The 13,395-nt window shown below is 36.5% G+C and overlaps 1 protein-coding gene across 2 annotated transcripts in view; it reads left to right on the top strand.

Moving 5' to 3' along the window:
- Window positions 1–13,395, top strand: part of LOC128257743 (elongation factor-like GTPase 1) — a 78,257-nt gene that overhangs the window by 36,244 nt on the left and 28,618 nt on the right. The gene's annotated exons all lie outside the window — the stretch shown is intronic.

Consider the following 13,395-nt stretch of genomic DNA (forward strand, 5'->3'; position numbering starts at 1 on the left):
TGATGTTAAATTGAAACATAATGATTCATATAAAATGTTTAACTATGTATTACAGCTGTGTGCACTTTTTATGTAAAAGAAATATCCATACCCGTCACATTCAATTTAAAGTACAATTAGGGTCTTGACTAGAAAAATATTTTAATTTATTAATTATAACTATCGGAGCAAACAATTTTAAATATTTATTTGGGCCTGACACGATGTATTTTGCTTTCTACTACCGTAAATCATTTTGATTCCGCTAGTTGAATTAATGCAACCAGTAACATGAAAACATTGCAGTAATTGTGAGACTGATGTTGCATGCCTTGTAACGTTTGGACTCCAGCTAATTTCTACTTTTAAAATATGAGTACATAAATACACAAGCGGGTATCTTGTAGTCGGAATGCCTAGCCATTCCACGATCGTTTTTTCAGTTTCGTAATGGGCAAGTTCTTTAATGTCCCACTTTGGGTTTATATTCAGGTACCGTTGCATATGTGGGGGAAATTCTGGAAGGCTTTATTTTTTTTTATTTTTATTTTTTTTTTTGGTAAGAGATTGCGCCATTTTTTGCGCCCAGCTGTGACAGGTTCGTTGACTCCAAGACGGGCAGTTGGTGTTGAAACAATCATGTCCGAACGAACCAGTGGCCAACTCTTGACGGGCCCATTGCATAATCCCACTGAGCTCTCAAGATCCAGATCCAGACAGACAGGCTTTGCCGCGGCAATTACCATTGTCTGCTAAATTGATTTCGAAATGCTTAAGTCGGCAATTTTCGGTGGCTCAGGATGTGAAGATGTTTAGACTAAGACTTAGTGGAGCAGTTGGTGGCCAACAATTGTGGGTCAAATGCTTTTCCAGATGGGCTCCAGTGCAGATAGCCATTTAATGGCTTAAATGATCGTTGCCTGGGTTTGGCAACTGTTCTAACTGTTTGTGAGCTAATCACTCCGGTGATTTGTACCGTAGCTAAAGTTCAAAATGGAGTAATCGTATGGGTAAGCGATATTTTAGATGATGTTTGAAAGGCCGTTATCTGAAGAGTTTGGTCTAGTATTCAACCGAGAAAATGAGCAACTATTATACAATTTTTCTATATACGTTTTATTGAGCTATTATAAGTTTACTATTATTAGTCATGAGCTTTCCCTGATTTTGGCCACTGTTCTAACTGTTTGTTCATTCGTCAATATCTTTCCGTATACCAAAATTTAAGCCTAAACAAGAAAATCCATTTTGAGTTGTTGTACCAGAAACTATTATTGATTACTCCTGACTTACAGCAAGTATTAATTCAATTAAAATCTTTCAATCAAGCTTTGCCCAACCAAGAGAAATAATCTGTGCTCTCAATCTTCGGAAGATTTTCTAGGTGTGCAAATGGAAGCGATTACAACAAATTCTAAATGCCACTGACTCTGAATTTCCCTGCAGCAACTTATTGGCAAATGGTTAGGCCTCCTCATTTTTATTTCACTTATTTCCCGATTATGATGCTCGGGATTGCGATGCTGCAGTTCAGTTTCTCCATGTGAAAGCGGCACTGGAAAAACTAGAATTTATCTCTGGATTTATTCTCATATGCAGACGCACTAGATAAGCCAGCTGGCTGCAGAAACCAGTTGCTGGTATCGGAACCTTCTATCGGCAGATCCAGATACTCGTAACACTGACACCCCCCCACAAACTAATTGCGTCTCATTTCCATTTATCTCGATGCGTGGACTGTAAATGAATTACAGCAGGTGAATACAAATTAAAATCGTGGCAAATAATGTGAGTTTCCCTAATTCGCTACTCCATTTTCTAGTCCTCGCCTTTCGCATTAAGCTTTTTAATGTACCATTTACTGAGGTAGCAATTTTCATGCGATTTTCAGCGATGCGAAACATTTGGGTACATGACTAGGTACTTGTTTTTGGCAATGGGGTACATTTTATTTTACTTTTAAAAAAGAAAATAAATTATTTAGTTACAAATAACATATTAAATGTTATTATAAATAGAATTAAACCATAATAATGTATTATTGAACTTTTTTATTAAAAATTATACAGGTTTTAAATATAATATATAACCTCTTAATAATAATATAATAAAACTTTTAAGTGTCTAGTAAACGATATCTTAATCCCCACTTCGCACCAATGTTAAGATTTTGGCATATACGTGGTAACTTATTTAGTCAAATACAGGCAACACTGAACATTTTTTTAGATCTTGCGTGCTGTGCCTTTAGTTTAGTTTATCTTTTTTATGGCCTGGGTCTCTGCCACTTGTTGCGCCCGTTTGCCAAATGCAATTAAATCTGTGTCGTGTGTGCAACAATTGCACTTGGCAATTGCAACTGTGCCGCATAATTGTGCCAAATGAATTTGTAATTATGTATTTGGTTTGGCTCTTGGACATGCCATGCAATCTGAGCCGGTTTCAGTGCCACTTCCATCTCCCTGCTGTGTTTTTAATGCTTTTTTTTTTTGGTCATGTGAGTGACATCACAGTAGCAGCCACACAAAACAAAGTCATTGTCAACAATGTCAGCCAGACCCACAAGACCAGGCCAGTACGGACCAGACCGGCAAGTCTGTTCGGGCCATGACACCACACAAAAAGAAGGCTGACAAAATTTAATTAAAGCGCATGACGAAAAATTCTTTGAAAAATTGTTTAGACGACATCCGATGAGCTCAGGAAGATGTAAAGGCACAAAAATAATACCCTAACTGATATTGATTGATATAAAAAATCTGATAAATAGGAATTTACTCAATATTAAATATATAAAATCCAGTTTAGTTTTCTAATGAAGTTCACTTTTATTTTTTTTTATTATTATAATTATTATTACAATTAAGTCTCAGCTTAATATAAATTTTGACTATTTAAAATTAAGTTACCGAAATATAGATTAAGCAAGGGCAATGATAATAAAAATAAATATATATTGATTTTAATATTTATTAAGCTGAAGCTATGTTAAAAATAATTATATTCTTACTTATTGAATTAAAAATTGTTATCGACCTTAAGCTTTTAATTTTATTAAAACAACGATGAGGTCATAATTAAATTGTTATTGTAAGTGATGCCAATAAAATGCTTGGATACCCTGAAAAATGTTTGCAAAATAATACAAATGTCTTGTATTATTAGTAAACGGTTTAAACTGATATTAAAATCTCATTGTGTCCTTAACAAAAGTTGAGGTATATTATATTATTTACCAGTCCACTTAGGGTAGTTTTAAAAACTATATAAAGATACTGCCGACACCTTTAACGTTACACATTCCCAATTTTTTTTTTCCTGTCTGCTCTGTATTAATTTTTTGTTAGACAAGCAAGTCTAAAGTGTCAAACTCGCCGGAGACTGTAGAAGAGTAGCGGGAAGGGCGGCATGTGGCACCATACTGGGGTATTTGGCAAAGTTTTCTTGAACTTCACACGAAGCCAATTAAATGGCGACACGTTACGGAACATGGTCGAGGCATCATCCTCGTCATTATCATCATCGTCAGAGCCTATTCCCAAGTGGCGATGGGAGATGAGGATGGAGATGGTAGCTATGGGTATTGGTATTGGAAAATGGGTCAATGATGGCTTAAATTGTGACTGGATAAGGTTGAAAGCCGTGAGGTGTGGGCTTGACATTTGATCGCATCTGCCGATCCGATCCACTCGGCTGATTGACTGATGAATCTTTGCGGGTTTTTGCTGCGGTTTGATTTATAACGATCGATGGCAAGTTTCATTCAACTTTCTTCCATTTTGCATTTGCAGTTTTCCTTGACTCGCTTCTTGCGGCTGCTGCTGCCATTTGCCATTACTATGATATTGTTATTGAGATGTAGCCCCTTGGCTTTGCAGACTCTGCCGTCCTGGCAACAATTTGTCTAATGTCCCAATTTGGTCGCCCGCCTCTCAGTCTCGTTGTTCCTCTATCTTTGTTTTTGTCTTCCTATCTATCCGATTCCAATCAGCTGCTAGAGATGGTTAACAGCTAGAAGAGTGGCAGAGAAGCCTCAGTTTGTATTGTTACCCAGCAGTCTATTTAGTTAAAGCATGACAACGGCAATGTAACATTAAGCAATACATTTAATTTTAAGAAAATATTATTTAAATTTTTAAGAGGCAATCATATTGTTTAAAAAAAAATTGATTTATAATTATTATTTAATGCGTTATCATTGACTATATTAAATGCTTTATCTTTAGTCATTTTTGCGAAATAGAAATTCAAGTCTTAAACACATTGAAAACATTTTATGAAATTTAATTTTTAGAGAAAACTTTCTTTTATCACGTACTTCCTAGTCGAGGCAACATTGCTAGTGGTACCATCTCCCTTTGAGTCGTATCAATGACAAGACAAACCGAAGCTCCAAGTTCCAAACGCGCTTAGGAGGCCCTATAATTTCCACACTCTTGCCGCCCGCTAAAGCCTGGCTGGTCGCTCGCTCACTTGTCCCATTTATTTATTTTGTATTTTTCTGCCGTTTAAATTTAATTCACGATTCGCGCTGCCATCGAACGGCGACAAAGGAACGGAGGAAATTCCCTCGACGACGGATTGCAATTTTCTATCTCTATCTGGCTGGTTTCTTTTTCTTCTAACAAGCCAGCGGACGGGACGGGATTTTCCTTAGCTTACTTTCCGATTTAGCCAGCCGAAGTTGGAAAAATCTCTTCGCTCGCGTACTTAACCGCAATAATTTTTGCTCATTTGAGTGTCGTGGAAATGAGTTAAAGTCGCGATACTCTGGCATTGCCACTTGGCATCGTCGCTTCTTCTTTTACACTCTGAAAAAAAATACTTTTAACATAAATGAAAATCAGGCAAACTGTATTTTTTTTAAGTTGAAAATTATATATCTTTTATCTAGGTATTCAGCTAAGATAGGGTTTTAAAACTTTATATTTTTTTTGATGTAAGACAATAGACATCTTAAATAATTTTGTTTAAAGAATTGACACACACAAATTGGCTGCCATAAATTTGATGGTAAAATCTCACAAACTGAATAAGATAAAATTTAAACTTTTTTTCTGTGTATACTGCCAAATGTAATGTGAGCATTACTTATTTCCATTTTTTGTTTCTTGTACGCCGCCGCTTAATTCATTAATTTCCCACAGAGTCGAGTGGTAGCTGCATCTGCGGCAGGCAGCTACAAAGTCATTTACAAACGTGAAACCGTTGAAAGTTATCACCTTCGCGCGGGAGTTAGAGTTTGTGGGACCGAAATAAACCGCAATAAACTTGCACAAATTGTCGCTGCGCTCTCTAATCATTGTCAGCCGTAATGAAGTTGTTCTCGGATTCGCTCGACTTTCTGCGTTTACTGCCCGACCGAAGAGTCCAAGGCTGCTAGTTACTTGTGTAATACTTTTATGGCCTATATTAAATCGTAAATCCTTTTCTGAGTACTCTTTTACTGGTAATTTCCGGGCTCTAGATGACCCCTATTACGCGGGTCTTAGTTTTTATTACAGATTCGACAGAGGACCTGTGTTATGAAGATATAACGGGTAATAGAATTTATGTGTTTCAAAAAAATGTTCATTACAGGGAGAAGTTTATAGCTTGAGACAAAAACAAAGGGTAATGCTGAAATTTGTAATTGCCTTGTTAGCTGAATAACAAAGAGTACTTAATATTAATAATTCTAACGTTAATAAAGCATTTAAAACATGTTTTTGTAATATTATCTAATAATTTCATCATGGTTTTTAAACAAGCAGCAATAAAAATAGACGTGGGGATGAATAATAGATTTTGGTATTTAAATCATGCTTATCTATGTGCATTATTCGTATGCATTGATTGGCGGCTTTCGTTTTTTCAACAAAACTTCAATTTTATAGGTCATTCTATACCGAGTTAGAAGCAAGCATTTTATCTCAGAACAGATATTTTGAATATTCTCAAATGATTTTGTTGCACCACTGACCACTCGACCTCTGGCAGCAGTAGTATCGAAAAGGTGTCAAGCGTTATGACCCAGTGAGAAGGTGAAGTAAACTGGCTAACAAACTGGACAACTCTTGGCCTTTTGTCTGGCCATAAGTCTTTTGTATGCTGTCGACGCATTTGCATTTCTTTCTGTCGGTTCTTTTTCTTTGCAACACTCCAGGGCAACGAGAACCTATGAGTGGAGTATACACGGTGTATCTATATCTTTTGGTTTGACCTCGACTTAGACTGGTTTATATGCAAATTAGTTAATACAATTCCCAATCTTTAATGTCATATTTCAACATTCATTGTGCGTTGCATTCCCAACCCGAACAATGGCCCCAAAATGTCTTTTTTAAAGAAGTTTCTACCAACTCTCTAAGCCCAATGAAAGTGATTTTCCTGACCCCATTTTCAGAAAAAACAATCTTTGGTGAAGAGCAAGTAAAATTGGCTTGTAAAAATGTTTCGCATGTTTATCATATTTCTTGATTTTACTTTTTCCTCTCTGCTTCTGCTTCTGTCCCTTTAGTTTTCTATTTTCCAAGTTGGACGCATATTTTCCGTGGTTTTTTCTGTACCGTCCCACGCTCTTAATTACCCCCTCTGCCGCCTTCTACCACTAACCTCTGAAGACAGTTTGCGTAGTTCAAGCTCAGCTTCAATTGGTAGCTATCTCTTCTCTCTTTCCCCGACCGCTTCCTTCTCTGTCGCACTTTGTTGGTTCGTTTCTTGTGGATGTTTGGATTGTCCTCTTCGGTTTTCCTTCCCGCTTCTGCGGTTGCCAATTTTAATTTGTAAATGTGCTGAAGGAAGCTGTCCAAATGTTTTGATTTAATTTTCTCAAACATTTCTGCAGAAACCCATTTAAATGGATAAACCAAGAAAAGGATGGTCGCAACATCATCGCTGTCATTTATATCTCGGCATAAATGTGTTTTATGGTGAAAGGTTGTTGCTAGAATTACCATAATCCCAGATTGTTTTCTCACATTCATCACGGAATTATTGGTGAAGATTAATAGTTTATCTGGGGATTATTTATAAATAAGTTAGAGTGGTATTTAGAAGGGGATTGCTTTAAATATGTCTTCAATAGTCTACAGAAAGGTTAATATAAATGATTATTAAGAAACTAATTTAAAATAATTTAAAATTTACACAGAAAATATTTTCCACTGCTTATATTAAGGGTTCGTTTACTTACTTCGTTATGACCTGCCTTTGAACCTTAAATTATTGCATACATTTCCTGCCAGTTCAAAAACAAGACTCAAATCGCATTTCAAAGCTAATTTCCCCTTGAATGCAGATCCTATCACAGGTAATTCCAACATGTTGCAACTGTCAGCAACTAAAAACAGATTTGACATCAACCATCTGCCTTATCTGTCATCTCCCATGAAATCACAGCCCCCCAGAGACCACACAACAACGGAGACAAAGGATTGTCAGCGTGAGTTTTAATGATTTTTATGAGTTCATTAAAAATGTATTTTGAAAATTGTTATATTTATGAGGGAAGCGCCAGAGTGTGGCCAATTTTTATTGTTATTGTGCATTTGCATTAAATTATTGAAGCATTTTTCGCGCTCTCGCCGGCTGACATTGTTTTTTTCTCGCTCCGTGTTGGAAGCGGCTTCATTAAGTGCAATTTCAAAGCAGCTCCACCTAGATGCTGTCAATACTAGCCCGTACACTGAGAAATCAAAAAAGGATTCATTTGGAAAACAAAATATTATAATCAAATTAAATGTTATTTAATGGTTTATAAGAACATCCTTACTTTATTATATAACTAAGAATTTAGTCTTTAGGACAAGGAACGAAACTACTTTGAACCCGAGTTTTTTTAAATTCCCAGTAGAGTTTTATTCTGACCGTTTTAATTTATTCGTTCTTACTTTTAGTTAATAAATAAGAAAGGGTTTAGTTTTTCAGTGTAATTTTAATTTCCATGCTCATTTTCTCGTTCCTTGAAAAACCACTAAATATATCGATTTAAGGGTAGTCAAACTTTTTTTTCTTTTATATTTTTTTACACAAAATTTGAGATTAAGTTCAACTTGACATTTAAAATAAACTCAAACACTCCCATGTAAGAAATAAATATTCGCAAAGCTTCAGCCCCCACAATATTTAATTTTCTAAGGCCTAGAACCAATTTTTTATTTCAGTGTGTAGACCTTTTCTCGCATGTCTGTCAGTCAGCAATGGTGTGACAGACCTCAACAACAACAGAAACAAGAAGGCACCGCAACACCCGCAAGTTGGAAGCGATGGCAACTTTGGCAGCCGTTAAAACTGCTGATGATGTCTGCGGCTTTGTTGCTATATCCACCACTGAGAAGGGGGTCCAAGGGGCTTTGGGCTGGCTGCTGCTGCCAACGCGTATTCATCATCATTTCTGTCATCCAGGCATGAGATGGGATGGAGAAAAACCTTTGCTCGCATGATGCGCTTGAATTTTCTCTTGTACCTAAATTATATTTTTCCTTCTGCCTTCGGTGCTCTTTCTTTTCTTTCTTCTTCAGTTGCAGCTGCTGTCAATGGGTATTTTTTCCATTAATTTGATTTTCTTCAAGTGATTTTTCTTCTTAAGCTAAAATTTTGCTTTTTGAAAATGAAAGTAAACGTTAAACTTGCATATTTATCATCTTTACGTTTTTGCCTTTTTGTTTTTTTTTTAAGTTGACCTATTTTAAAATGGAGGTAAAGTTGTAAAGTCTTAATAATAATACTTGTCATTTAAATATGTCTAATTTAAAAAAAAAAAAGTACGCCTTTAAAAGAAAGAATTTGCATTTGTTTAAAAAAGACTTGGGAGCTTTTCAAAATTTAGATATATACATTTTACATAAGCTCTTTTTAACTTTAAATCCTTATTTGTATATTTATTTTATTGAACCCTTTTTTAAAGAGGAAAGTCTCAAGTCCCACTTTGTTGCAGTATATTTATAAACCTTAATCTAAAATGGAAAGTTTTACTTTAATTACAAAGAAGCTTATGGGTAATCTCCTAGGGTTTTTTTTGCCAACAAATTTCGCAACCACTCATTATGTTTATTTAATTAGAAGAAGACCTGGTGGGTGAAGAAATTTCGTGGTTCATGTCATTAATTACTCAGCAGGCCACTTGGACACGATCTTCGGGTAGTCAAGTAGGTGGAGTTGGCCAAGTGGCCACGCTTGGCCAAAACTGCAGCCCAGCGGGATTCTGGCACTCGGACTCGCATTTAGACGCGCATGGGACTTTCTTTCCGAAATTGCCAATTGAGCGGAATCAAGGCAAATACTTCAAGTCTCTCTTCGCATCTCATTTGAATGCTTGAATCTTGGTTTTTGCGGCTTTCCCATGGATCGTTTGTCTTTTTTGGCCAATTTTTTTCGACTTTTTCGACAAGATTTGGGGGCGGTTGTGGGGGAAGAAAAACAATCAACGCGCCTTGAAAACGAATTCGCATGACCAAAAGAAATAGTTGAAAAGGTAAATAGAAGTTGGGAGGTAAAAAGTAAAATATTTAGCTTCGACAAGAAGATACCTTGTTAAAAGTTAGAATTGTTGAAATAGTCCACTAGTTCATTTTATTTTATTTTAGAAGTATGTCAAAAACTTTAAATCTTTGAAGTACAATAAATTTGCTTGTAAAATATTTTCTTTATAAAACTATCTTTTATTTTAATTCTCAAATACCCAAAAAAAAAGTATTCTGTAAATCAAATTGATTTTAAACAATTTGCATTATTCATTTATTATTCAGTAGCACGTTTTTCCAATAACGCCTAAATCCCATTTGCCATTTGCAGGGTATTCCAGCCAAAGTTTACTTGGCTTTTGTTGTGCACACTTATTGTATTGTTGGCCAAGTAAATACTTAAATATAGCACACACTTAAATCGTTGTTGATATTGTGTAGCGAAAGTGAAATTTAGTTTGGCCCTCTACCTGGAAGTGGCGAAAAAAAAGCAAGCCGAGAAAAAAAAACCAACTAAAGACTTAAATGCGAGATTCGCTTACGGAAGTTCCAAATTTAAAGAGATTTCTTTAAGTTTTAACCAAGCTTTTTGCGATAATTTTGTTGGCTTGCGATTCTCGGCGTTGTTTGGTTAGTCTAATGAAAGTTAATTACAACATCAAAGCGTTGTCACTGCCACTGATCTCCAGTGATCTTGGGGTCTACTCCTCCGGGTCCTCCTCCTCGCCTGCGCACAAATTCCGATTAGGCGCGGCCTAAAAGGCGGCGGAAAAAAATTGTGCGATGCCAGCCAAACTCTAAGTAGAGAAAGTACATGTAAAAGTATCTGAAAGATGCGAATCTGCTGCCGCTTTGGGGCTGTGGGGTCAAAATTGCTGGCGACTTTTACCGCTCGCTTTTGGGCCAAAAAGGCGCGCTGACCCCGCCCACACGATCATGTGTTTGGCTGTAAATATTACAACATGACTGTTTTTTTTTTTTTTTCTTTGGTTGTGTAGTTTGTTGTGCTGGGCAGCTACAACGAGATGTTAACTCGAGAGCTGCTCGTCATTTGCATACTTAACACCTTTCGGGAAAATGCTCATGCTGCAGCGTTGAGGCACTTGAGTCATCTCGGCTTTTGTGCAATTAGAAAATCATCATCAAGTTGCAGTCATGTGTTACTTTCAATTTCAATGCCCCCATGCATGTGGCTGTGCCTCTGCCCATTGTGATGCATGATTTGTATTGTATCTTTGTATCTTTCGGCTTTCGTTTTGCGGCCGCACCTCGCCTGAATCTTTGTCGATCTGCATCGGCGATGACTTGGCACTGCACTTTGGCTATTACAATTATTGTTATTGTTACTGTTATTGCTTTATTGTTGCAGTTTATTGCATTGTCTGGATTCGCCATTAAGAAACAACGCTGTGCACAGCACAGCTTTTTGCATATCACAAATTTTCCTCGAGCAGCTTCCAAAAAATAAATCGATAAACTTTCACCCTGCTCCCATTAAAATGCCATTAAGATCTGAGGAAATTTGTCCAGCTTAAAATCCACATCCATCGGATATCAATAAGCAATTGTTACGCTAATTGCGTTGATTAAAGTCTTATCGCATTTAAGTTATCTCAATGAGCCAAATAAAAATACAAATGAAAATGAAAATAAAAATAATGACTAAGCCCACGAAATTTCACTTTCTAAGCAACAGGTGAAATCTTCAGCTGAGTGCTTCCTGTATGGCCAGTTAACGAAATCGGTGAAAGAGCCGCAAAAAGTACCCGCCGCGGTAAAAATATATATTAAGAATAATTATATTTGAGTGAGCTGAGCTCTGTGCTTCTGTTTCTCATTTCTCCCAGGCCAAATTGATAAGAGCTAAAATCCCCAAACCATTCCAAAGCTAATGTTGGTCAATTAAATTCATTGAGATGCATAAGCACCTTCCGCCAACAACGCATAATTATGCAGATGTTGGCCATTTAAAGGGCCAGCACTTCCCACTTTTGGTGTCTTCCTCTGGGGGAGATTGCATGTCAGGTCAGGCCCACAAATTGCGTCTAATTAGTGACCCGCAAATGAAGAAATTTTTCGGACACGAAAGAAATTTCTTCGTGCACTGGGAAAATCTAGAAGGTGATCTAGAAAATTGTTAAATATTTATATATTTTACGACCTGAACTTTAACAAATGAAATATATTTAAAATAACTGAGAAAAGAAAAAATAGCTAAAATCTTATTCTATTTTGAAAACAATAAAAAAATGGTTATTCTTATACCACTAACCATACAACATGTTGTATGGTTAGTGCTTATACATAACACAATTAGGCATATAATATAATTATAACATTTTTATTATTTATTAATATTTTGTATTGAGATAAATAATTATATTTTTAAACGGGACAGTCGTCTTTTTATCAGTTGCCTCATTTTTGCTCAGTGATTAAAAAAAGTCTCCTACAAGACATGCAACTTTGTTTTCAGGGTCTTCTTTTTTGTGGACAGTTCTTGGCTTTTTTTTTTGTTTTGCGACTAATTTGACGCTGTTCATTTTAATGATGCGAAAGAAAGTTACGAACAGTGAAAAAGAAGAAGCTCTGTTGGCAATTTCTAATGATGCATATAAATCTCGGATCCAATAATCCGAAGCCCTTCAACCAATATCTCGTCGCTTTTGGCATGCAAATTTCAGCCATCGTCTGTCCGGCCAATAATCAAAGCCAATCAATCAATATATGGCCGGCCATCTGAGCTTGGTTCAATATCCTTGCTTTTGTGAGCGGAGGAGTCGAAGAGTCAGCCAATGATGATGGCTCATAAATTTTGAAAACACAAACACCTTAGCAGCTTTTTGCCTCCTTTTGCTGCTGAAAGATGAGTGGAAATAATTAGTTATCGACGGCATCTGTGCAACAGTAGCAAAGTCAGTCAACTCAGACCTGCTGCGTTTTGATGGGTGATGAAACTTTCGCCAAAATAGTAATTACTTGGGAATTTATATGATAGATGACTTCTGAAAACTCATTCGGATTAACTTACGATCTTTAAGCAACTAGAGGGGCTTGAATTCTATTAAATGGGCTTTAGGTAAATAATCTGATTAAGACAATAAAGTCTTGGGGTACTTAAAAGCTAACAGCGATGGTATTCCTTAAAGAGGGGGAAAACCATCAAGTAAATACTTTACTAAAAAAATATTTAATATTGATATTAACACAGAATAAGTTAAATAAAAACATTAAACCGAAAAATTTTGTGCCATTACTTCTGAAAATTTCCAATAGAAAACATTAACCTCCAATAGACCAGTAAACTTTCCTATTACCTTGAGAACATTTAATTGCCGCTCATATATAGATCAGAGCACTTACTTTCACCTATCTGAGTTCAGACTTTTACTGAGCCAAAAACATGGACTTCTGGGGACAAGAATCCCATGTTGATGTGAAAATTGCCGACCTCAGATCAAGATTGAGGACAAGGCGGAGGAATGGGCGACAATGAATTATTTTCGCGGCTAACAGTTGGCCATTTCGGTGTCTGTGTCTGTTCTGATGGCTAAAAGTGAGTGAATTTCATACCCAGCCAGCGAGCCTATTGAAAAATGTACCGAGCTCCTTAAACTCTAATTAAAGTTTTTAAGTGTCTGTGGGACTTTGGTTGGTTGTTCATTCTTCGCTGGGTCGTGTTAAGGGGCTAATGCTATAAACTGTCTTCTAGCTGTGCTCATTCTGTCTGTTTTCATGTGGCTATGCGCTTGCTGTGGCGGCTTCTTTTCACTGGGGATTTTTCTGAGATCTTTGCTAATTAGTTGGCACACTAAACGATTTTGAGGATCTTGTGTGGTTAATATAAATCGGCTTAATACATTCGCTGAACCCTCATGGACTCGATGGGATAAGTCTCCCATGCTTCCACTTCTTCCGGTTGAGACTATAAAAAAGTACTCATCTTTTTGTGATGTATTTTTACACCTCTTTC

This window comes from Drosophila gunungcola, assembly GCF_025200985.1.
Source record: "Drosophila gunungcola strain Sukarami chromosome 3L unlocalized genomic scaffold, Dgunungcola_SK_2 000002F, whole genome shotgun sequence".
Taxonomy (NCBI): domain Eukaryota; kingdom Metazoa; phylum Arthropoda; class Insecta; order Diptera; family Drosophilidae; genus Drosophila; species Drosophila gunungcola.